We start from the raw sequence: 24903 nt of genomic DNA, 5'->3' as shown, positions 1-24903 counted from the left end.
AAGTCTGTGTGTATGTGTATCGGAGTCTGTGTGTGTGTTTGTGTAATCCATTTCGATACAAGCGCTGTAGCGAATTCGTCGGAACACGGGCACACAGAAATCTCGGAGAAATGGAAATAACATGGAAAACTCACTCCATACCGTCTCCTTTCTATCCGTTTACCTTTTGTGTACACATACAATCACACATACACACACAGCGACGAAAGGCATGAGAACGGGGTACAATTGGATTCGCGAGAAAAGCTATCCGAAGCTCCGGTTCGGCATCTCGTTTGCCGTTTGTCGTTGCGACCGACTCCGGGGGAGGGGTTTTCCTTGGAACAAAACAAATCCCGACGCGACGCGACGCCACCGGTGCCAAGGGCGCAACGACATTTAGGCCGAATCGTTAAAAGCAATCTAACGGGGTTACCCTTTTACTTTGTTGACTCTCCTTCGGCCACGTGTCACTCTCGCCCAAGCTGGAGAACTGCTGCAACTCCACGCGGACCACGATCCGCGGTTCCACGAATCATCGAAAGGTTCGCTCGCAAAACGTACAATAACTAATCCCTGCCTATCAAACGATTTGCCCATTCCCAGATTACGCAAGTTTAAAATGCAACAAACGAAACGAACGTAATTTGTTTATTGGCCAATCGCTTTGTAATTCATCGAGTTTCAAAGTCCCCTTGTCCCATCGTACCGCGTCGTAGGCGGGGGGGGCAACAAAAATATTGCCAGCAGTCGAGCAGATTTTGGGTCCTGCATTCCTACGAGCGAGTGCAAACACTGGACAGAGCATAAAACTTCCCTCCCACGACCCTTCCTCAACCGATTTCTATGCGAATAGTTGAACCAAAGCAGCACCGAAGCATCGCAAGGGCTGAGAGTTATGCAATTGCAACATAAAGAACCTCGCACCGTGGGGCACCATCGGAAATTGGAACCGAATTTGGTGAATCCATTTATTACGATCGTTTATATGGGGGGGTGCAGGGTATGGATTCAACCTTTTTTTATTATACTCCGGTTGGGAGGGCGGGAGGAATACGGGGAATGCAATTTTTGTGCAGTTTCCTTCCCCAATTCGTTCGCTGGTTGGTACAACAAATGTGTTACAATGTTATGCACGTTTTGCGGGATGCGGATTTTTGAATCCCTCGCTCACTCGCTCGCGATTGTAATTGTTGCAGCGTTTGCAACATTCGTTTGTGTGCCTTTTGCGGCAAATGCGATGCAAAGTAATCGATCAGCATCGCATGTAGGCGGTTGTAGAAATGTCGACACACGCTATCGAGGTTTTTTTGTTATCGATTTGATTTATGCTTCGATTGCGTCGCTGGCGTGCTTTATGCTACATCTTTAATTTTAGGAAATTTTTAAGCGATACTTTGTTTAACTAAACCAAAATCAAATGGGCAGATACTTCTAGCTCTCTCTCTCACACACACACACATTATCCCACGAACCGTTAAGCTGCCGTCGTTTTCCGTTGATTGAACATCGTTGACTCATCTGCGGAAATGTGGCCATCACGTTGTGGATCCCGCGGGCCATAAACGACACGCCGCGGTACCGGCGACTTATCTAAACGATCCCAATGGCCCATTTCCGGACAACGATTGCGACGTCTTGGCGACGCTTGTCACGCGCCTTTCGCCTTCTTACCTTTCGTTACGTCGTTAGGGCCGCCATGTTGGAAGCGAAAACGATGGTACATATCAGCACAGGTCACCGCCAACTACTAGGTCCACGGTCGGCACAACCTCGCATCGCAGTTTAATCATAACGCTTACCGAGTACCGAGACACAAAAAGCAAAAATAAAATAAAAAAGAAACAAAACCATCAAACCAACGACGACGGTTATAAACGCAGCAACAACGCAACGGCCATATTGTTATGCCTCGCTCCTTCAGGTAGTCGAGGCATATGAAACATTGCACAGTAGTTGACCATCGGGTACGGTCTCTATGGTTACCGACGGTTCAATGCGTCACCAGGCCCCGTGTTTGGGGCTTGCACGTGCTGTCAATATGAGCGAAAACAATAAGCAAGTATCCCCCCGGCCCCTCCACTCAATGTGCCACCCATCGCTTAGAATCTGTGCGAATCTATCTCAGATGTTTTGGGCTGCCAGTGGCAACGGACGCTTCACTGGCAGCCGGGGAGGGAACTCTTCTGAAGCGAGTTCTGCCGCTCGGCACCGAGCTAAAAGATTGAAGTGGATCGATAAAGGTGAAGATAAACTTCGCTTTTATCGCGCTGTCACTATCACTGCCGGCTGACGCCGTATTGTTTCATGGCAGGGCGCACAACTGGCTGACTGGCTGGCTGGCTGGCTGGCTGGTAGGACACATCACAAGAAGACATGCATCATGCCGTGCAGGGTACGTAGGGCATGGGGCTGGCCTGTGGGTCGGCCATTTTCCAGAAACTCACTCGGTTCATCTTCTACGACACGAGCACGATACGGGACGAGCTGCCACGTATTGGTGGCCGGGGTGTCACATTTGACAGGAATTTAATCTTCTTCAATAAAACCGACATCCAGGCTATCGCCCGACTATACGACTTACCCAAAAACCTCAACGAGCGCTGGCCGGGTTGACCTGAATGCCTCCGGTACGCACGATGCGGCCACACACACACACGCACACATATATACGCACACGGTACGACCGGCGACAGTGATTTTCCATTTTTCCTCTCGATGACTCTTGACTCTACGGTGCTGGTTTCCTGGTTCCGTTGACGTATCGATAAAATATCGGCTCTGACGGGCGACCAGTTTCGTCGTCTGTCGGGCGCAATAAGATGCTTTCATGCCCTTTCTTGTGTAATCTAATATTGGAGTAATGAAATCAGAAACATAATTTTCTCCAGAAAAACGACACAGCATAAAGCGTAGGACTGGAAGGGGTCGGCGAAGGCGAATTGATTCCTTCGTGGTACACGACGGTGCAACGTCTGTCACCAAACGAGAGATGGTCCATTCTTTCGGTTGTTTCGTACCTTGTCTAGATGCGTATAAATGGTGGTTTGGGAAACAGGAAACTCAGATACTTAAGCAAACTGAATCTTCTGAACTGAACTCTGTTTCAAGAAATAGAAATATCAATCGTGCATTAATCTGATGTTAATTATTGATTTCTTGCGATTATTGCTTGAGCAATACTAGTGCCTGTGAGCAAAAATCGAACAAACTGGTACACGAAATGGTAAAGACATGTTCAATCCAGTCCAGGTCTTAAAATAGAATTGAAAATGGAAGCTAATAACTGCTTGACAAATACTAATAAAAAAAGAAGCTTGAAGCCAATCTGTATGCCAACAAGCATTATTCTCATGTGATAACAAGATAAATGTTCGGACTGTTGCCAACTAACCAAACGATTATACGTGCATCTAAAATGCTGTAATTTTAGCCAGATCACTCTTACTCTACTAACACTTTTAAAAAGATTAACGACTCAATTTTTACTTTACGGCACTTCAAATATGATGTCGCAAACATACTGTTACGATTCCAAGAGAGGTTTCACGATTTCAATTCAGTATTAAGAATAATCCTTGAATCGACCGATTGCGGGTTGCCATAACAATAGTATATTGGCACAGAACATTGGTTTCGCACCCCACAATAATTTTTATATTTCTAAATTAAAGTTACATAAGTTTCTATAGTTAGTTTTCCAAAAAAGAAATAAAAACTAGTATCCTAAATGTTAAATTACTTTTAAGGAAGTGGCATCAGCCCGAGATTAAAAAAACAGGATAATACTACCACAATGAAAAAAACTGTAGTTAGAGAGTTATAGGAATTACCAGCCGGTGATTTTGAATCCTTAAGAAATGATATCATTCCAATGCCTCTTCAAATCCAATACATTACAATGTTCATCATTTATCAAGCAAGTATTTTATTTTGCAGTTCAGTTCTTAACAAAGCTCTTTTGCTTTTGCAATCCATCACCTTTCTGTATATTACCAATAACAGTCTTTCAAAAAACCCATTTAGACATAAGTAGACAAAACCAAAAAGCATTCAACTGTTTGTTTGAAAATTAGATAGATTAAGGAAAGGGTTTCCCTTCATCTGTATTTCCATCGAACAAATCAACGCTAAATAATTACCTAAATAGCTAAAGGATTGGGAGGAGAAAAAATAAACTTTCGTTATCTTTGTAACAGACGGATAGAAACCGTCACAACGGAATAGAGAATAGAACACTGCGAAGCCTTAACCAGGGGAAGAAGCAGAAGGAGACCAACCATTTCAAGAGAAGTCAACGGAATGGCTGCAGCACCCATACCGAGGGCGGCCCCTCCAGAGGGCAAATCCGATCGATTGATAAAGTCATAAAAATTGACAACCCCTAATCCGGTTTCCGTTCAGTTGTTCGCTTCGGTTTGATCATAGACGGGGGAGGCGCTCGGAAGGCACACTCCCGACACCCAACATCCTGACCAAACCTCCCCTCTTGCCTCCCACCCTTTTTGATATGACAATTGAGTTAGGCCGCCGGTGACCTCCTGCTAATGCTTGATGCGCCCTAATCCATTATCACCGTCAATCGACAATGGCCGGTCTGGCCGGTCTGGCCGGTTTGGGAGGAAAATTGGAAAAAACATACCCTTCCCCCGTCCCGCTAAGCCGTCGCGACTTCACGCGGATCGCGGATGCCCGTAATGGCCGGGAGAATCGGAGTGTCGGAGTGTGTGTGCGCGGGCGCGCGCGGCACTTATCACGCCGGGCACGCCGCTCAATTACGCCGCACGTGCAATGATCTCGGGGTGTCGTCGGGAAATGGATCCCGAGTCCCCCAGTATGTTCTATCCGCTCCGCTCCGTTCCCTTTCCATTCGTCCGCTTTGCTAATGAGATGAAATCTGAATTCAGCCCAAACCAGGGGCAGCGCTAGAGACCGGGCGCTAGGTTTAGCCGGTCCTGTGTCTACTTCCCTAAGCACCAGTACCGGAGGCCGCCCACGTGTGTGTGTGCCAATGCGTTGGTGCGAAAAGTTGGTACGAGGAACGATCTGCAGCTCGACAAAGGCTCTATGGCGAGGCGTGCTCGTGGAACCCAATTGGAATTAGCGAAAGTTTCGCTTCACAAGCCCAGCCAGGAGGAATACCTTCCATCCAGACCATGTGTCGCAGTTTCACTATCCGAAAGCAACGGCGGCAGCGGCGAACCGTTACGACCGTAACGACCCACCAGCGACGGTTACGGTAACGAGGCCCTCTACCACCCAACGGGGGGAGGCTTGAACTTTGAACTCCTGGCGCGTGTGGGGACCCACCACACAGCAGCAGTAGCAGCAGCAGTAGCAACGGTGCGAGGATGAAATTGAAAATGGCCCCCGATCGGGCCAACTGTTTTAAAACACAGTTTTGCGAGAGGAAAGTTTACGCCATTTTCACCATTTTGCCGCACTAATCGCAACTAGACGGGGAGTTTTTTGTGGGTGGTGGAGGTGGGTGGTGGCCCCCCCCCCCCCCATCGAGCAAATGGTCCCGTGTGCAGTGGTGCTTGACTGTTGTTGAGCAACTGACAAACGCCAAACACCGAAAACCGGTCCGGAGTTCCAGAGTCGCGCGCAATGCTCGAATTGCTATTACCTCAACCAACCTTCCTTCCTTCCTTCCTCCAATTCCGTCCATCGATATCGCTTAGCACAACTTTTGCACCGTCTGTATGTGTGTGTGTGTGCATATGTACGTGGCATCTTGTTTTCTCTCTCACTCGCTCTCTACTTTTTTTTAGTCTTCCTTTTTGGCGCTAAAACTACTATTCCGTCTGCCGCCATCAACGCCATGCCGTGCCGCGCGCCACGGCGATGCATGTGTTGGTGTGTGGCTTCCTTTGCACGTGATTTCCCTTGGTTGATGCTGGTCCGATGCGGTGCGGTTCGGTGCGAGAAGCTGGAGATGAAATCTATCCGGATCCTACCAGGAGGTACCGGATCGTAACATAATCGTTTGTTGCCACCGTACAATGGCGACTGAACTTTTGTGACTTTTTCAATGTGTGCCCCATCGTGTGCCTGTGTGTGTGTGTGTGTGTGTGTGTGTGTGTGTGTGTGTGTGTGTGTGTGTGTGTTTGGTGGTTGTAGGTTGGCACAGTTTCGATGTGCCATGCCCATAGACATTGTTTGATCAAGAAGCTAACGTGTGTATTAATTAGCTTCTGGTGCGCTCGAACATCGGCCGAGAGAGAGAAAGGAAGCCTCGGAACTTGGAGCTGTTAGCGATAAACAGCCTTTTTTTGTTTTGTTTCTCATTATTAGACACACGCCGTCGTTAACTACACCGTGTTGAAGCACGGAGTCACGGTGTAAGTTCTCGTTTCGTTCTGCAATTTGTTCGAAACGTTCTACCGTTTTGTTTAGTAAAGTAATTAACGTACTAGCACAAATTTGCTGATGTAATTCAGACTTTGAGACAATTCAACTGGTTTCGCAAAACGCAATGCTTAGTTAAGTTCTTTTCAATATATGTTGGTTAAAACATAAACTATTGAATATGAAATTTGGGAGAAAATGTGTTATTTTCGACATCAAAAACCAACAGCACGGAAGAGATTTTAGATTTGAGGACGTTCGTGGGGCGTCATGATGCGTAATTACATTCCACAATAGTTGAAAGATAGCAACAAGGCAAACCATTTGCAAATTACTTGGTTGAAGAAAGGCGAAAGAAAGTGATTTTTGCGTCGATTCGTCACTACTACAAATGAACCACATTAGTTATGATCCAACAGGAGATTTGGTGATCAATTATGAAACTGTTTATTGGGAACGTAGCCGAAAGTCCTTAATCCATTTGTTGCTAACTTTGCTCAACAAATTGCCGGATATGGGATAACAGATGAACATCTTTGGCAAAGTGGGATAATAAGTAAATATTAAACTAACAAATCGTTCCAAAATAATGGAACTTAAGTCTGGAAAATATCTTAGGCCCTCTCTTCTGTAGACAAAATAGAATGTTACTTTCATTGGTTGAGTGTATAATAATTGAGTGTATACTAATTGGTTGAGTGTATAATACTCTCAATAGAAAATGGATCACTTTTTCATAAGAAAAGTGAGTTTCTGATTCAATCGCTACCAAAGTTTTCAATACCTTCGACACAGGATCGCTAAAATGTCTTCCAGATAATAGAAAGGAAATGGCTATTGATGGACAATAGTTAATCAGACAATAATTCTGCAACCACACTGGTATTTATCAAAAACCTTAAAAAATAAATCCGTCTTGTCGTACTTTCGCCGAATCTTTTGCTAATCGACCTAAATACTAAATGACCACCAAACAATCACGACTGTCCTGTGGTATACTTCATCTCTTTCTGGATTTATTTCGCACATACTATAACATCCAGTCCACGTCCCACGATTGAACCATGTTGGTCGTTGACTGTACTGTTTGTTTTATTACAACGGAGAACAAACCAAACAATCATCAACCATAAACCGTGGCCCCGGCCACTGCTAAACGACGTCGCCGGTCTCCGATTAGAAAGAACACTGTTGGAATCACTGCACCATATTTAGCGACGATCCGATCCATGAATCCAGCACCACATGGTGTGGAAAACCGAGGGCCAACTTTTATCCTCACCTCGACCCGTTCCCCCCCCGTAATCGCCAGTGTCAGACTTTCCACCGAGCGAAAGCAAGACCCAAAACAATGGTCACACATTAAGCAATGACCGCGCGACCGATGGGCGTTCGCGGTTCGGTTCATACTGTCGATATTGAGTTTTCCGAGCCATTGCCACCGTTCTGATGCGGTGGTGGTGATGGTGGTGATGGTGTTTGGTCTGGGAAAAAACTTTTTACCAACCCCACGATACGGATACGATGAGCCCCGGGCCTGAACATTCTCCAATTGCCCGATAAGACCGTTGGTTTCCGACCGACATCCCGGGGCCTCCACGACAGGACACGCGGTCACCAAATGACCACACGCACAGACGATGCAAGCGCTGAAGGCAGTGGTGAGCGAAAAAAAAAAGCGCAAAGCAGGAGAAAAGTAATCAAATGAAACACTCGGCACCCGGCGATGAGGGGAAAACCGGCGTTCGAAACGAAACGGGGCCACGGGGAATGTGTAGAAATCCAAAACACATTGCGACACAGCAGCAGCAGCAGCAGCGAGAGTCAAAGTCAAACAAAATTAATAAAACGTTGTTTGCGTTAGCTTGCATAGAATGGGAATAGCGGGACAACATCCGAGCATCATCGTCATCGTCGTCATCGTCGTCGTCGGGGAACGTTTAACCCACGGGTGAGGATGAGGAAAAGGGACCCTGGGAAGGGGGACAAAATTCGGGACACCAGCCGGCTTCACACCAACACTGCACAGAGGCACACGTGCCGCATGTGTTGTGGCCAAACGCCAAACGAAACTTTTCCTCACTTCAGACATGGGGCCAGCTCTTATTACAGATTTTCTCATTTTCCCCTACGAAACAAAACAACTGGGAACTGGGAACTGGAAAGCAGGGAAACGCATGACTTTTATGTGTAAGATGAGCTCTTCGTTCGCTCTGTCGCTGCTGTTTGTAATGGATCAGCATGAATGTTAAAGGATGTTGCTGCTGCTGCTTCTACTACTACTACTACTACTACTGCTGCTGCTGCTGCTAACACACTAACTAACCAAGAGCACACAACACACGAGCACGGCTTAGGGGCGACGGTCGATAAAGGCAAGGCGAGGCAAGTTCAAGAATAACTAATTTGGACAATTAAAGGAAAACAGCCTAATGAGCCGAAGCTGTGTTGTGGTCATAACGAACGGATAGGGCAACGAAAAGCTCCGGCACCAGCACACCTTCCATCCAGTGACGGCTGTAGGGTTCAAATGTCGACCGGCAGACGGGCTGCCAGTAGTGTTCCTTGGTTGATTGCTATTGCCACCTTACCATCTGCTACCACAGCCAGCAACGCCATCGCCGTCATCATCATCATCGCCGTTAGCAATCAAGTACAAACCGCAAACCTAATTGTCTGCAGTGTGCAAATGCTCCAACCCTGCTTCGATCGGCCTTTCTCTCTCTCTCCCTCTCTCCGTCTCTTTCCCTCCGTGCGAGTTGGTCATTGGCGTGCCGTGGTGCTGCGGCGTACACCAGCAGCAGTGGATTGATGGCACTTCATCATTCGGAGTCGCCATATCAGCATCATCGACCGCCGCACAAACCGCGGCTTAAACGAAACCCATTGTGTTCGGCTTCGCGCGGTCCGACTCCGCCTCAACTTCACTCTGGCTTCAATTCCAGGTCATTATTAATGGCTGGTCGCTGTCGACCCAACCAACCAGCCAACCAGCCATCCAGCCTTGTCCTTGTCGACGAAGAATTGATAGCATCGTGCTGCTGTACCCTACGCATACGTACAGCGCACGCACACACACACACGTATGCGCACGCCATTATTCATTAATGTGTACCACTCGCGACGCGCTTAGAAACGTGAAGGTACATTAAACAACCCTTTAAAGAGTGTTTGGTAGAGGTCGTCGGGTCGAAAGGTGAAACAACAATGCATTCGTTTCGACTTAAAGCAGACATGTTTCGTCAAAAAACTACAATAAAAGGTTCTTCAGTCATTGCTATCTATTAAGGAATAAGCAGGACAACCGATAAGCGCTTCTAGGATCCTCTCTAGAACATTGTTTTTAATAACCGCTCCACTCGGGGGCCAATAAGCTCGCATCTTCTCGCGCGCCTCTTTAGCTCAGTGGTAGAGCGCTGGTCTCGTAAACCAGCGGTCGTGAGTTCAATCCTCACAGGAGGCAGAAAAGAGAAAACTTTTCATTATCCTCGTCGAACTTTGAAAGCTTTTTACTACAACACTACAAAAATGTAGTAAACAAAACCATTTATTTTTGGGAAAAACACAAGTCATCATCATCCCAAAAAACAGCAGGCGCCTTAAACAATGATAATTCGATTATGGGCGGCGACTCCGTTTGATAATTGCCTCATTATCGCTAACCGCCCAATTACCCACCCGGCGCAACACACTCACGCACACACACACACACACTTTTTACTGTTAAAGTCATCATAAATCACAATAATGTTATGCAAAATGCACTCGCACACACACACGCAGGCACCCGCTACTCCAGTGGCCACGTTTTGTCACGTACCGGATGGAATCCGCTTGTGCTTTAATTAAAATGGCAAACATCAACGCCTGACATACCGACGTTACCGCGGACCGCACCGGCAGCGTAAGCAGCGGCTTCAAATGGAATTGTTACACTCACACCAAATACACTCGATTTCCACCGAAAGATTATTCGCCGCCGAATGGCTGGCTGGCTGCTGGCTCATCAAATTGCCGGACGGTGGCGGTGTTTTTGTACGCGGAATTCGGGATCCGGTTAGTGTGTGCGTGTTTGTGCGAGAGGAAACCCGGAAGGAACCGACCACTCGCTAGCTCACACCGCATCAGTCGCTGGAATTAAACCTATTCCAGCGCCATCGAGGCGTTAATAATAATAACAATAATTGCGTTAATTGAAAACTATTCCAAGCTGCTGTTTACGTTGCAGATTAATTGCATCGCCATTGTTTGTGAGCGGAGCGAGTGTGCGCGAGCGCGTTCCGTCGGCCCCAATCTAATTATTGGCGCTACTTTTTGTCATGACCACGGTCCTCTCTCAGCGGAGGGGTTAGTGGGTGGTACAAATTGTCCCAAAATGGCACGTAATTCGCGCCACGAGTTGTACGTCCAGCCTGTACTGAGGGTGGGGAGACAGTTTTGATTTTCGACCACATTGACACACATAATCATGGCCCGATCCCATCTGCGTGCGTGCCAGCGTTTTGGGGTGGCCGATGATGAGCTGGCATGATGCCCCAACCCCACCCCGCCCCCAGCCTTGGCCCCCTACACAGCATTACTGCTTTGCATACAAATGAGATTAGGGTATTATGAGCGCATGAGTATAATATATTGACCGAACTCTCGAACTCGAACTCGATGCCAAATGTCACTTGTCATTTGTGGAATGAGCACCAATCCAATGCTTTGCCTTGTACGCGTGATTGAGGTAGGTCGTGCTGAACCGAGGGATTAGCTTGTATCTGTATGTCTCTCTGTTTGTGTGTCTGTGTGTGCATCTTTGGCCTTTGGGGGCCCGTTGATACTAGTACTAAAAATTAATCGCCGGGATAAGTCAAGCCACTTTAATGAATGTATGACCGGTAGGCTCCAATGGTGCGGAACCTGGTGTTGTGTTGATGCTTAGCCTGTTTCGAAGCCGCCAGATATTCGATCGAGTCGATTAGGGGATCAAGCGTGCACCGACGGGCCCCTTAATCCGGCTCATTCCTGCCAGCCGACCGACCGGATGGCTCGGGAGTTCGCTACAACACTTGCGCCTGACATCTAGGTCACTGGTCGATCTCGTACCGCACCGAGGCCAACCCCAGGGTGGGGGAAGGATAGCTAATCGCCAGTCGGAATACATTGCTGCAGACGCTCGAACGAACGCTAACGGAGAGATTATTTTTCATCTCATTGCAGGTTCGCAGGAACGACGCACAAACACCGGCCCCGTGTTGACGATGGCGTACCGCTGGTTATGCTGGTAAGTTGCTGGATACGATGCCGAGAGAGCGATGAGCCGTAGCTTGCTAGCCTTAACGGAAGCATAAATAAGATGCCAATGAATGCCGGCCGCCAAACTGCTGCAGCTTATCGGGTTAGCCGTACGGACCGTTCATTTGGAGCGTGTGCAATTCACGACGCCAAATACTGGTCGCTCCAAGTGATGGCTCAAAACAATGTTATTGGAGTTTCAACGATAGGATAGTTTCAACAAATATTTAATATGGCTAACAGGCTACAATTATCCCTAAATCCCCGATTGATCGTCCGAATTCTTTGTTCGAAGTAAGCTCTATCATAGAACATTGAAAGTAGCAAACGATTCAAATGAAACAGTGCATTAATTGATATGATTATGTGAGGTATAGACTCTGCTTCATTCCAATATGTGGCGGACCCCCTTGAATGGTTGCTTAGATCAAAATGTTCAGGAATAGTACAGGGAGGGTAAAATATGTCGCAGCCAACCATCATATAGTTCACCACAAATACAAATTTACTAAGTTTTTGATTTCTGAATAGCGTTGACGAAATCATCTAATGTACTAGTGACGTCACTCTGCAATGTAAATATTGGATGCAAATTTCATTTTTCCCTTTTGATGTTACGTAATACAACATTAAAAAAATATTATTGCACAGGCAACTTACTCAATTGTTGCTGCATTGTATCGTTTAGAACGCTGTTGAGCACGCCTTCTGACAGATCTGATTGAAGCACTTTTATTATTGAACAGAGAGAATTCAACTGTTGTATGGAATTTCTTATTCAATTGCCTATTAACTCTATGACATAATATAAATCTTTTTAGTAACAGAAGTCTTGTTATCGTATCGTCATTTTTGGCATCGATATTGCCAGACGTTTATATAAACACTCCATTGTACTCCTCTTGTAGTTCCTTATGCTAAAAAATGAAATCGATGGCCCTTTTTTGGTATTCATTTACTTAAACATGCATACAGATTTGAAACTCTGCAAGCATCTTGAACACGAAGTACAAACGTTTGCTAATTTTACACTCAGTTTACTTCAACTGCTTCTTTCACTGCTTCGAAACTGAGTAATAACAGATTGTTTGCTGCGCACATACACACAGCAATCATCGCACTTCTCTCTTTTACGAACTTTGCTTGGGCGGACACAAAAATTGAATAAAAATCCTTGATTGGGTCTTAATGAGAACGGAAATTTTTTTTTTTAATTATAGAATAATCCGTTTAAGGTTTTTTCCACTCGCTATTGGAGATTCCATTCTTATTGAATGGAATGGGACAGATCTAGGACAAAAACATGACAATCTGATTTGATAATCCACTCAGCAAAGTCTCTGATAGTATTCGCCTTAATGCGCTGTTCAAATCGTACGTGCTAATTCCGCTAAAAAGAAAAGTAAACTCGCTTCGCCCAATGTACCCAGTGTACCCAACGACTGCTAATTACACAATTGAACCTGCCACCTGTTCATGACAATCAAGCCGTACGGACGATCGATTCGACAACATTTCTCAAGTGTGAAAACGCTTGAAAGTGAGAATTAAATTTTAATCACCACCCAGCACCGCGTGTAAGAGTGCGAGATTCCATTAGTAGGAAAAGAACCACCTCCAAGGCCCGAGCAGTAAGTGCTGCTGCTCCTTGGGCGCAGGCCACAGGAAACGTGCTCGTACACGCGGCAATCGAGCAAAAATTATCGAAATCAATTACAGCAAATCACAGTAATTTTCTGCTCCATTATGTCCGATGCATTCGTTCGTTTTGGCGCACTCTGCATCTACTTGCACTTGCAGCCCGAGACGCCACGTTGGTGCCACATTGGCCCCAGTGGGCCTCATTCCGCCGCACGCACGACACTCGGCATCCATTAAAAAGTGTAAACCCCTAGAATCGGAAATCGGTGGGAATATATATGTTCGAACCTATCAGCTGGATGGATATTCTCTTTCATCCGAACCGGAGAACCGACAAAACGGAGCGCCGTTTCCATTACTGAAGTAAGGAAGACTGCTTCCGGTTTAAGCCTCACGTCATTTTCCTTCCGACACACATACCATCGCCTTGGCTTGAACCTTCCTATGGAGTGGCAAAGAATTGAATTTTCTCGCTCCTAATCGTCCACCAATTTCGGTTCCGTCTGTTTGCACTAGCCACTATAGGCACCGGCCTAGTGAATCCGATCTGGTCCAGCTACACGATTCCGTAGCAAACCGTAGCATTACACACATGTGTATGTGGTTCGCGTGTGGCGTGATGCAGCGATGGTGCGATGGAGGCGTAAGTGGTGTTGAGAAAAGGATTTTCCCGCCACCCACCAGCACCAGCAGCGGCAGCGAACCATATTATACCGTTACGCTAAGGCTTTTATCTTATTTTCATTCATTTATTTCACCCTAATAGGATTAGCGATTTGTTACTCACTTCTGACCTACTCATCCCGGTGTCCGCGGGCCTAGAGGAACCGGGGCCAAAGGCCGGTTAGCCCGCGCGCCCGTTACGGTCCAATTCGCAATTTCATTCTTCTCGGTTCCGTTTTGCAGCGAAACGACGGCTATTGCTTAGTGACGGATACTTTTGTATCATCTTCTTCTTCTTCTTTGGATTGGCCGGTTCTGGGGAGAGGGAAGCGATCATCAAAAGTTGTTCTGTGGGTTTTTCTTTGACCAGATAGGTCCCACAGATGCGAGGCCAGCTTAGCGAAATAACGTTCGGTGTTGTGTGTAAGTTTGCTTCGAAGGAATAAACAAGAAAATGGTTTCGATCGAATATAGCAGTCATACTGTTACTTTTGAACATTTTATTGTACAATTTCTGTTTAATCTCATCATAATCTTTCAATCTTTATAGTAATATAATAAAAATCTTTATCCTAAAATCTTAGTAAATCTTAAAAGATCATTACATTTTGTGGTTTTTAGATGAGGAAGCAATAAATTGCTTCAATCATGTAAATTCAAACTGGTTTTCACCAATTTGTGATAACGTGCTATGTCTTATCGCACAAAAAACTATCAATTACTTTTTTCCCTAAATAGCCCCTTTTTCTGGGAACACCAAAACTTGGGCGATCCAGAATAGAATTTCTGCAGCGATTGAGTTGAATTGGACGTCAGTTTCACGTCATTTAGATTGTCCTTCATCGGATATCAAAAGATATCATCCCTTGCATATACACTGAGACAACTTTCTATAGCCGCACACACAATTTTAGAGTATCTTCCAAACCGTTTAAAAAATCAACTTCTGTTTTCGGTAGATTTTTAAGCAGCCAAAATTATGAATAAAACCATTTAGTTGAATAGACATTTAATGCTTTTCGGCTTTTTTTCGACCAAATATGCGATTTATGCGCGGTCAACTTTATATAGCCGCACTTGCAAAATAAATCAATATCTGGCGGATCTATTTAGTTTGGGGATAATATTTTAAGGTAAAATAATCAGTTTACTTTTCTAAACCCTCAATGACTTGGAAAATCTTGTTAGTTTTACTGCAAATCCGGTTTTCAACCATTTTTGGGTCCATATTTTCCTCTGCTTTTTAAGTTGATACCTTATGATGCTATATGGCTTTTTATCGGCATTCATCTATCGAAACATGATCCTTCAGACCTTTCTCAATGGATATAGCATGAAATTACGAGGTGACCATTATCAAAAAAGCGATTTTGTGGGTATTATACCATGAATTGTTAAACAGCTTAGAGGGAATTCTGGCGTTTTCTTGGTTTAAAAAAAATTATTGAAGCTATTCAGTTCAAAAACCTACCTAAAAGGTCTGTTGAGCTTGTATCCGATTATTAAAATTATAGTACAAGGCGCCAAATTGAGTTGTGCCCTTTACCACATACCAATCTAACCATCTGAGTTTTCCGTTAAAAACTCGTGAGAAGCAATCATTCTGTTCTTTTCGTAAATCACGTAAATGTAAAATCATCATCACGATCAAAATTAAGCATCTTTTTATTAAAAAAGATCACCTGCAGTTGAAAAAACGATAGAAAACAATTGTTATGATTCTAACAAAATATTCAAGATTTCATCTGTAGAAGAGCTGGACAAAGCACAAAGTCACCGTACCCACTGACGTGTTATGGTGAGTCTTACTAATTTCAAGAGGTCCTGCTGGTGTATTAGAGTAAGATTGTAGAGATCGGACGCATGTTGTTTGATCGGACGCAAAAACGTAGGGATGGTTTGTTTGCAACTGGGAGGTGCAGAAAGGAACATGAATATCTGCAGCTATTTAGTGGATTTTTACAGCAGTTTTACAACTTTTTAGTTGTCTTTCATTAACGTAATTGATGTTCACTGCCTTCACTGCGAAATTGCGTAATTTTGTAGATCGTTCAAAATGATATTGATCACTTTGTTTGATTTTGGTTTTCTTTTACCGATCCACCCTTAAAGAGGAATCAACATATTTCCTAAACTGTGGTTATACCTTTTCTTACTTGTTTCGAATACTTATTTTTAGCATTCTGATACTGCTTGCTTGAGTACATAGCCGGAAAACCATCTGATGGGATTAAAACTCTAATTCCATCTTATAGAAGTTATAGATGTTATATAGCAGTTAAGTATAGTTGACAGTGCATATCGTGTTTGGTCGAAAAAAGGCCGTAAAATTTTCTAATCAAAACATTTCAATTCAACTAAATGGTTTTTATTCATAATTTGCGATTCTTAAAAATCTCCCAAAATCACAAGTTGAATGAATTAAACGGTTTGAATGATACGCTTGAAATGTACGGCTGTAGAAATTAAACAGGGTGTATCACACTCCACTGAATTTTTAACTAAACTTCGCACACTTTCGCCAGCAATGTCACACACTGACCGAGGTTGATGCTTGAACGATGCTAGTTGTTTTATGCCTTCAACTGTACGCTATTGAACGCTATTTTTTGCGGTTCCATTCGGTTACCATTCCTACCATTAATTTATTCATGACTAGTTGTTTGTCATAACCAATCAATGCCCGGCGGTCGGACCACCATAACATTACCACAAACCAATTACAGGCCGGCATTGTTCAACTTTGTTACAATATTACATTGTTTCTAGGAACGTTATACAACATCATGTTTCAACCATTAAAAAAAAAATCGGATTGAATAACCATATTGTTCGTCGAATACCAATATGTTCACCGGGATGCATCCTACAAAAAGTTCCAGTGCTTACCATGGCCACCACTCTCTACCGTCTGATTAATGCTTATGCCTCTTATCACAGTGCCGGTTCCATACCTGAACAACGCCCAATTATACACTGCAACATTAATGTTGCAGCACCGCAACAAACCATACCTGCGGTGCTCGGTGGTGCCGGTGGACCTTCAACGTCTAGAAATAGAAGCAACACTCTTGTTTCTCGTTCCCATGAGCCTTGACCGGATGAGAGAGGTGCTCTTATGTTACTGCTCTACCACCCTCACCTACTGTTCTGCTCTGTCCAACCACAACTGATGAGCAACATTACCAATGCACACGGCTGCACCACTCCGCTTCGATTCTAATCATGTTAGGATGCCCTCTCGAGGAACCGGCTCGAGTACCACATAAGGCATACGCACAGCAGCGGAGCAACCAAGAAAGAGCTCGGTTTGGTAACAAGCTGGCCAATTTAAGAGTTTATATGCTAGGTTCGCTTCGCTTCAGCTTCGAGTGTCGAGTGGTAGGACTCTCCACTTCATCTGCACCCAGATGGTGGCCGGTGCATTCTGCCAGCAACTTGATAGATGGTCCAGCAGCGAGGTAACGGTGGTGTTGTAGTATCCCTGACTCAACCCTGACCCGGACAAGGTGCACGCCTTTCGACAAAATGTTGCACAATGTACCGGGAGAACCTGGATGAACATGTTGAAGCAGTATCACGACTCCTAAGCCATGCCAACAGTCGACTCGAACTGTCTCTCTCTCTGTCTTTCTCTCTTAAACTGGTCGAGAGCCCAATCCGTTCTTCGAATCGCATACACACACACGCACAAACGTACTGTATCAATGTTACCTCCTCGTTTGATCCTAGATTACATTTCCAACCGACGGACACCCAGCCCCCCCAACCCCCCAACCCATTGACGAATCGTCGCTCCAGAATCCGGTGTCCGTGAACTTTCTCGGTGCTGCTGCTCGGTGGTCGATTCCCAGCCAGGAACGGGCAGGCAGAAAGCCATCATCATGTTGGTTGGTCGGTCTGTGGGGATGTGGGTAAGGGGGGTCGGGTGGGACAAAGTTGTGCGGGCATCCCGTCCCGGGGCGAAACACATGATTGGTTCCGATGATGGCACCGGTGCCGTAGCGAAGGATAATAATCGAATTATAATACCCATCGCAGCTGCTTTCGAGATGTCTTTGTCAGTGGCCATAGAAAAAAGGGGTGGGTGAGGAATGAGGGCGAGGCGGCATGGAAATTCAATCTCCCCGCACACACTCCAGTCACTACCCCCTCGCCCTCCTTCCGCCAGCCAAAATTATGAATAAAACCATTTAGTTGAATAGACATTTAATGCTTTTCGGCTTTTTTTCGACCAAATATGCGATTTATGCGCGGTCAACTTTATATAGCCGCACTTGCAAAATAAATCAATATCTGGCGGATCTATTTAGTTTGGGGATAATATTTTAAGGTAAAATAATCAGTTTACTTTTCTAAACCCTCAATGACTTGGAAAATCTTGTTAGTTTTACTGCAAATCCGGTTTTCAACCATTTTTGGGTCCATATTTTCCTCTGCTTTTTAAGTTGATACCTTATGATGCTATATGGCTTTTTATCGGCATTCATCTATCGAAACATGATCCTTCAGACCTTTCTCAATGGATATAGCATGAAATTACGAGGTGACCATTATCAAAAAAGCGATTTTGTGGGTATTATACCATGAATTGTTAAACAGCTTAGAGGGAATTCTGGCGTTTTCTTGGTTTAAAAAAAATTATTGAAGCTATTCAGTTCAAAAACCTACCTAAAAGGTCTGTTGAGCTTGTATCCGATTATTAAAATTATAGTACAAGGCGCCAAATTGAGTTGTGCCCTTTACCACATACCAATCTAACCATCTGAGTTTTCCGTTAAAAACTCGTGAGAAGCAATCATTCTGTTCTTTTCGTAAATCACGTAAATGTAAAATCATCATCACGATCAAAATTAAGCATCTTTTTATTAAAAAAGATCACCTGCAGTTGAAAAAACGATAGAAAACAATTGTTATGATTCTAACAAAATATTCAAGATTTCATCTGTAGAAGAGCTGGACAAAGCACAAAGTCACCGTACCCACTGACGTGTTATGGTGAGTCTTACTAATTTCAAGAGGTCCTGCTGGTGTATTAGAGTAAGATTGTAGAGATCGGACGCATGTTGTTTGATCGGACGCAAAAACGTAGGGATGGTTTGTTTGCAACTGGGAGGTGCAGAAAGGAACATGAATATCTGCAGCTATTTAGTGGATTTTTACAGCAGTTTTACAACTTTTTAGTTGTCTTTCATTAACGTAATTGATGTTCACTGCCTTCACTGCGAAATTGCGTAATTTTGTAGATCGTTCAAAATGATATTGATCACTTTGTTTGATTTTGGTTTTCTTTTACCGATCCACCCTTAAAGAGGAATCAACATATTTCCTAAACTGTGGTTATACCTTTTCTTACTTGTTTCGAATACTTATTTTTAGCATTCTGATACTGCTTGCTTGAGTACATAGCCGGAAAACCATCTGATGGGATTAAAACTCTAATTCCATCTTATAGAAGTTATAGATGTTATATAGCAGTTAAGTATAGTTGACAGTGCATATCGTGTTTGGTCGAAAAAAGGCCGTAAAATTTTCTAATCAAAACATTTCAATTCAACTAAATGGTTTTTATTCATAATTTGCGATTCTTAAAAATCTCCCAAAATCACAAGTTGAATGAATTAAACGGTTTGAATGATACGCTTGAAATGTACGGCTGTAGAAATTAAACAGGGTGTATCACACTCCACTGAATTTTTAACTAAACTTCGCACACTTTCGCCAGCAATGTCACACACTGACCGAGGTTGATGCTTGAACGATGCTAGTTGTTTTATGCCTTCAACTGTACGCTATTGAACGCTATTTTTTGCGGTTCCATTCGGTTACCATTCCTACCATTAATTTATTCATGACTAGTTGTTTGTCATAACCAATCAATGCCCGGCGGTCGGACCACCATAACATTACCACAAACCAATTACAGGCCGGCATTGTTCAACTTTGTTACAATATTACATTGTTTCTAGGAACGTTATACAACATCATGTTTCAACCATTAAAAAAAAAATCGGATTGAATAACCATATTGTTCGTCGAATACCAATATGTTCACCGGGATGCATCCTACAAAAAGTTCCAGTGCTTACCATGGCCACCACTCTCTACCGTCTGATTAATGCTTATGCCTCTTATCACAGTGCCGGTTCCATACCTGAACAACGCCCAATTATACACTGCAACATTAATGTTGCAGCACCGCAACAAACCATACCTGCGGTGCTCGGTGGTGCCGGTGGACCTTCAACGTCTAGAAATAGAAGCAACACTCTTGTTTCTCGTTCCCATGAGCCTTGACCGGATGAGAGAGGTGCTCTTATGTTACTGCTCTACCACCCTCACCTACTGTTCTGCTCTGTCCAACCACAACTGATGAGCAACATTACCAATGCACACGGCTGCACCACTCCGCTTCGATTCTAATCATGTTAGGATGCCCTCTCGAGGAACCGGCTCGAGTACCACATAAGGCATACGCACAGCAGCGGAGCAACCAAGAAAGAGCTCGGTTTGGTAACAAGCTGGCCAATTTAAGAGTTTATATGCTAGGTTCGCTTCGCTTCAGCTTCGAGTGTCGAGTGGTAGGACTCTCCACTTCATCTGCACCCAGATGGTGGCCGGTGCATTCTGCCAGCAACTTGATAGATGGTCCAGCAGCGAGGTAACGGTGGTGTTGTAGTATCCCTGACTCAACCCTGACCCGGACAAGGTGCACGCCTTTCGACAAAATGTTGCACAATGTACCGGGAGAACCTGGATGAACATGTTGAAGCAGTATCACGACTCCTAAGCCATGCCAACAGTCGACTCGAACTGTCTCTCTCTCTGTCTTTCTCTCTTAAACTGGTCGAGAGCCCAATCCGTTCTTCGAATCGCATACACACACACGCACAAACGTACTGTATCAATGTTACCTCCTCGTTTGATCCTAGATTACATTTCCAACCGACGGACACCCAGCCCCCCCAACCCCCCAACCCATTGACGAATCGTCGCTCCAGAATCCGGTGTCCGTGAACTTTCTCGGTGCTGCTGCTCGGTGGTCGATTCCCAGCCAGGAACGGGCAGGCAGAAAGCCATCATCATGTTGGTTGGTCGGTCTGTGGGGATGTGGGTAAGGGGGGTCGGGTGGGACAAAGTTGTGCGGGCATCCCGTCCCGGGGCGAAACACATGATTGGTTCCGATGATGGCACCGGTGCCGTAGCGAAGGATAATAATCGAATTATAATACCCATCGCAGCTGCTTTCGAGATGTCTTTGTCAGTGGCCATAGAAAAAAGGGGTGGGTGAGGAATGAGGGCGAGGCGGCATGGAAATTCAATCTCCCCGCACACACTCCAGTCACTACCCCCTCGCCCTCCCCGCGGGCAGTCGATCGGCAGACGTGATCATGTCACCTGCTTCCCGAGCCCGAAGTTGGACGTCGACGACGACGACGGCTAGGGGGAGAAAAGGATAGGAAATCCTGCACCACCAGCACCACCACCACTACTATCACGTCCTTTCTCCTACGCCACGATGCTATTATCACCGGTGGTAACTATGGTGGAAAAATGAGAAAGGCCAACCACCAGTCAAGATGGGACCCGGCCGGGTGCCGGAACAAAGCGAGAGACATTTTCCACCGTTCGCACCCAGGTGTAGGTTATCCACCACCTCCTACACTTTGTGTGTGTGTGTGTGTCGACCGAGTGATCCCGTTAGAGCGACGGAAAGAGAAAGAAAATGCAACAGCCGCTGTTCTAGCTCCGGGAGCATTGGGAGCGGAGTGCGCAACCCCCGTTCGCCTTACCTTTCGTCCTTTTTTAATGGAAGAATAAGCTTTCTTTAAAGCGAACAAGCATACACACACGCACACCGGCACGCTCACGAGCGGGCTGACACTTATACATGCAAAAATCAAGGACAAAGCACTCGCGCTGGCCTGTTATGGGTGAGAACGCAGCGAGGGTTGTTCCGTCCGTGTTCCGACGGTTGCATAGAAATGTGTGCATGAAAAGCTGCGACTCCGGCGTTTGCACGAGCAATCGTGGTGAGCGCGTGGAACTATTTCAGTCAACTGTACAGCAATTCCGTTCCCCACCCCCGCGGCCGGGAAAACAAAGAAAAATCTTTGAATGCAATGGGAAATTTACATAACGGCACCAGGGCACCCCGGGTGGACGCCATTTGCCACGAGCGTTCGCTGCAACCTGTGCATTGTGCGCCGCGGCCTCGCACCACACTCACGGGAAGAACAATCGGAACTGGATGGTGCTAGAGTTGGCTAGAGTGTTGGGGCACGGGAAAAAAGAAATGTTAATTCATCGAACGTGCCAGCATGGTTCGTGGTGTGCTCGTTGCCGTACGCAAAAGCACGCAGCATGAGCTGCTACGATGGTAGTGTGAGCTTTTAGCAGCAGTGTTTCCTTAGCGACGACGCACGCAATGAGCATTCCATGCTGGTATGCAGACTAATGTTGAACCAATAGCCGTGGCCACACGGGGCGAAAACTCTAGCGCAAACGAAAAAATTAATGCCAAAACTTTTGCGCTTCGATATGTTTACATGGCCGGGTTGAGGAAATTAAAATCGTTTTTTTGAAGAAAAGGATTGAATACACTAGCAATGATCACTCGCTGTCGATGTAAACCACAAAAAGAACATATTGTGAGCCCTACCGTTTGCAAAAAGCTTTTACGCTAGGTTTTACGCTCCACGGACCAATAATCGTTTGACAGCATGTAAACGGCAAGCGTAAACGTTTTGGCATTAATTTTTTCGTTTGCGCTAGAGTTTTCGCCCCGTGTGGCCACGGCTAATGGTTCTTCTCCGTAAGAGAACAAACACATTCAGTGTTTCGCCGAAATGGATAAGAAGGGCACCGGGATTAACAAAACAGAGAAAGGTGCATAAAAGATATTCCCCCTTTTTAGTGGAAATCACGTTGAAGGATGATGCACACACATGCATCTCTGTTGTTAGGATTGACATCCGGGGCCACAGAGTGCGCGGAAAGAAAACGCAGAGTGAAATTAGCTTCTGCCCCAGTAACCGAAACAATGGATCCGTAGTGTTGCAGAGTGCATTGCACACACACACACATACAATCACAACAAAGCAATGGAGACGCACACATGCATTCCTGGGATGTAAGACACCAGTTAAAGCGTGAAGCGCGAAGGAAAACGAAAATGAGGTCACTTCGATAATGTCCAAGTCAACAATACCGCGATCACAGCGTGTGGGTAAATATGTCCCGGTTGTCGTTATCCATTGTGTAAGGAAAACAGAGAGAAGACAAAACCGCTCCAGTCAACTCCTTCATAAACTACGGTCTAACATTCCAAACCCCTTTTTCCAACGCATTCCAGCGAAAGCACAATGAGCACTGATTGTTATTAACCTTTCCTCCTTAGCAACGTCAACGTAGCAGCGCGTTTCTAGGTTGAAGCCACTTTAACTACCACCACCGAAGCGGTGCGACTTTAATGTCCCTTCGATACACTATTCTGTTCCGTTGTACGTGCGGAGGGTACTGGCCGAGTCCTGCACACCACCAAACACTAGCGAAGCATACCATTGGCATACCTTACGAATGGCCCCGCGGGTCTAGAGACAGCTGATGGCATCGTGGAAGGCGTACAAGGCTGGCCAGCCACCACGAGGCTCACCCTCGCTCGCTAATGAATATTTATAGGGAAAACCCGGCGACCGGCGGCACACTCAAAGGCTCACGGAATGGCTCTCGCGGGGATGATTAAGCTGTCTTAAATCGCTTCCTCACGTCAGTATCCTTACCGAGAAGCAGTTGTGTGTGTGTGTGTGTGTGTGTGCGTGTGTGAAAACAGCGGACAAATGCAGTCAATTATACGCCCATAGCCCGGTCAGCTGAGTTTAGTAAACAAACAACAATAAAAAAAGGTTTTCGGAGCATTCCAGAGCGGACGTCAGCAGCGTCACACACCCTTACATGCAGATTACTAGGTACTTAATTGTTTTTGTCCCGTGTTCCTGGTGCTGGCAGGCTGGCTCCATAACCAACGCCCCGTGGAGCTGCGGAATGAATGGTGCCCTGGACGTCAATTTCAAGCACACACTCCACTCACCACTCCTGGAGCTGGTGGTGGTAGAGAGCGCACTACGAATGCTAAGGCCTAGCGACGGTATGCCTAGCGACAGGCGCGCCTACTGAGAGTTGAGTACCGCGGTAGTAGCATCATCCACACGGCACTTCTGGTGCGACTTCTGGTGCGCGCACTGGCAATCATGAACTTGTTCCACTCTCCACACCACCTTTTTTGGAGTCCGAGTTCCGTTCCGGCCAACGACACGCCAAACACGATGGTAGGCTCATGGCTGCACCGCCATCCATCCCGGACGTCATGTAAAATCCGCAACGACGTCGTCGGTGTCCGCCTGGCACACGGGATGCATGGTGTGGTGCGCCATAATGTAATCGTTGGTCGCGCATCTATTTGATTAATTTTTATGTCCTGACAGATGGTTCGTGCGCTCAATTTCGGTTTGCGGAAGCGGAAACACGACACGAACAATGCGCGGTTCGTGCGACGAGTTAGAACAGCGAAAATGGAAAACCAGCCGGTCATGTTTCGGCCAACGCCTGGCACGACACATCCTGGCGCTATCAATCGACGATGATGACGAGCTTGTTGCTAAGCATATGGCAACCGGTCTGGTTTGGTTCGGGGAACAAAACATAAAAAACATAATCCACAAAAACCAATCCTGCGAACCTCCCGCTCTTAGCCCCCTGCGTGTTGTTTTGAGAGTGATTGAACCGGCATTCTGGTGCCGGGTGCGCTGATTGACCGTTACAGCAACACCGCAGTGTCATTTGTGGCCAGTACTTATCACGTTTATAGGAAGCCACATAATTTATCGGCTTCGGTAATTCGACCGCACCGTCGACCACACGCTAAAACAGTACTAAAGGCGGGGGGGATAAAAAAAAGAAATACACATCAACCTCCCTTGGTACGTATGC

At 45.6% G+C, this 24903-nt stretch overlaps 1 protein-coding gene and 1 non-coding gene across 2 annotated transcripts in view; both read left to right on the top strand.

Moving 5' to 3' along the window:
• The window catches only part of LOC125958244 (uncharacterized), an 81594-nt gene that overhangs the window by 32590 nt on the left and 24101 nt on the right, over positions 1 to 24903 (top strand). Inside the window, exon 2 of the mRNA XM_049691494.1 lies at positions 11536 to 11599. The gene's annotated coding sequence lies outside the window, so the exon portion shown is untranslated. The remainder of the gene's footprint in view (positions 1 to 11535; positions 11600 to 24903) is intronic.
• Trnat-cgu (transfer RNA threonine (anticodon CGU)) lies at positions 9722 to 9793 on the top strand. The gene has a single exon. It is a non-coding gene; the product is annotated as a tRNA-Thr (tRNA).

Source organism: Anopheles darlingi, chromosome 2 (genome assembly GCF_943734745.1).
Source record: "Anopheles darlingi chromosome 2, idAnoDarlMG_H_01, whole genome shotgun sequence".
NCBI lineage: Eukaryota > Metazoa > Arthropoda > Insecta > Diptera > Culicidae > Anopheles > Anopheles darlingi.
Note: the sequence above shows the minus strand (reverse complement) of the source record. Positions and strands in the feature narration are given on the sequence as shown.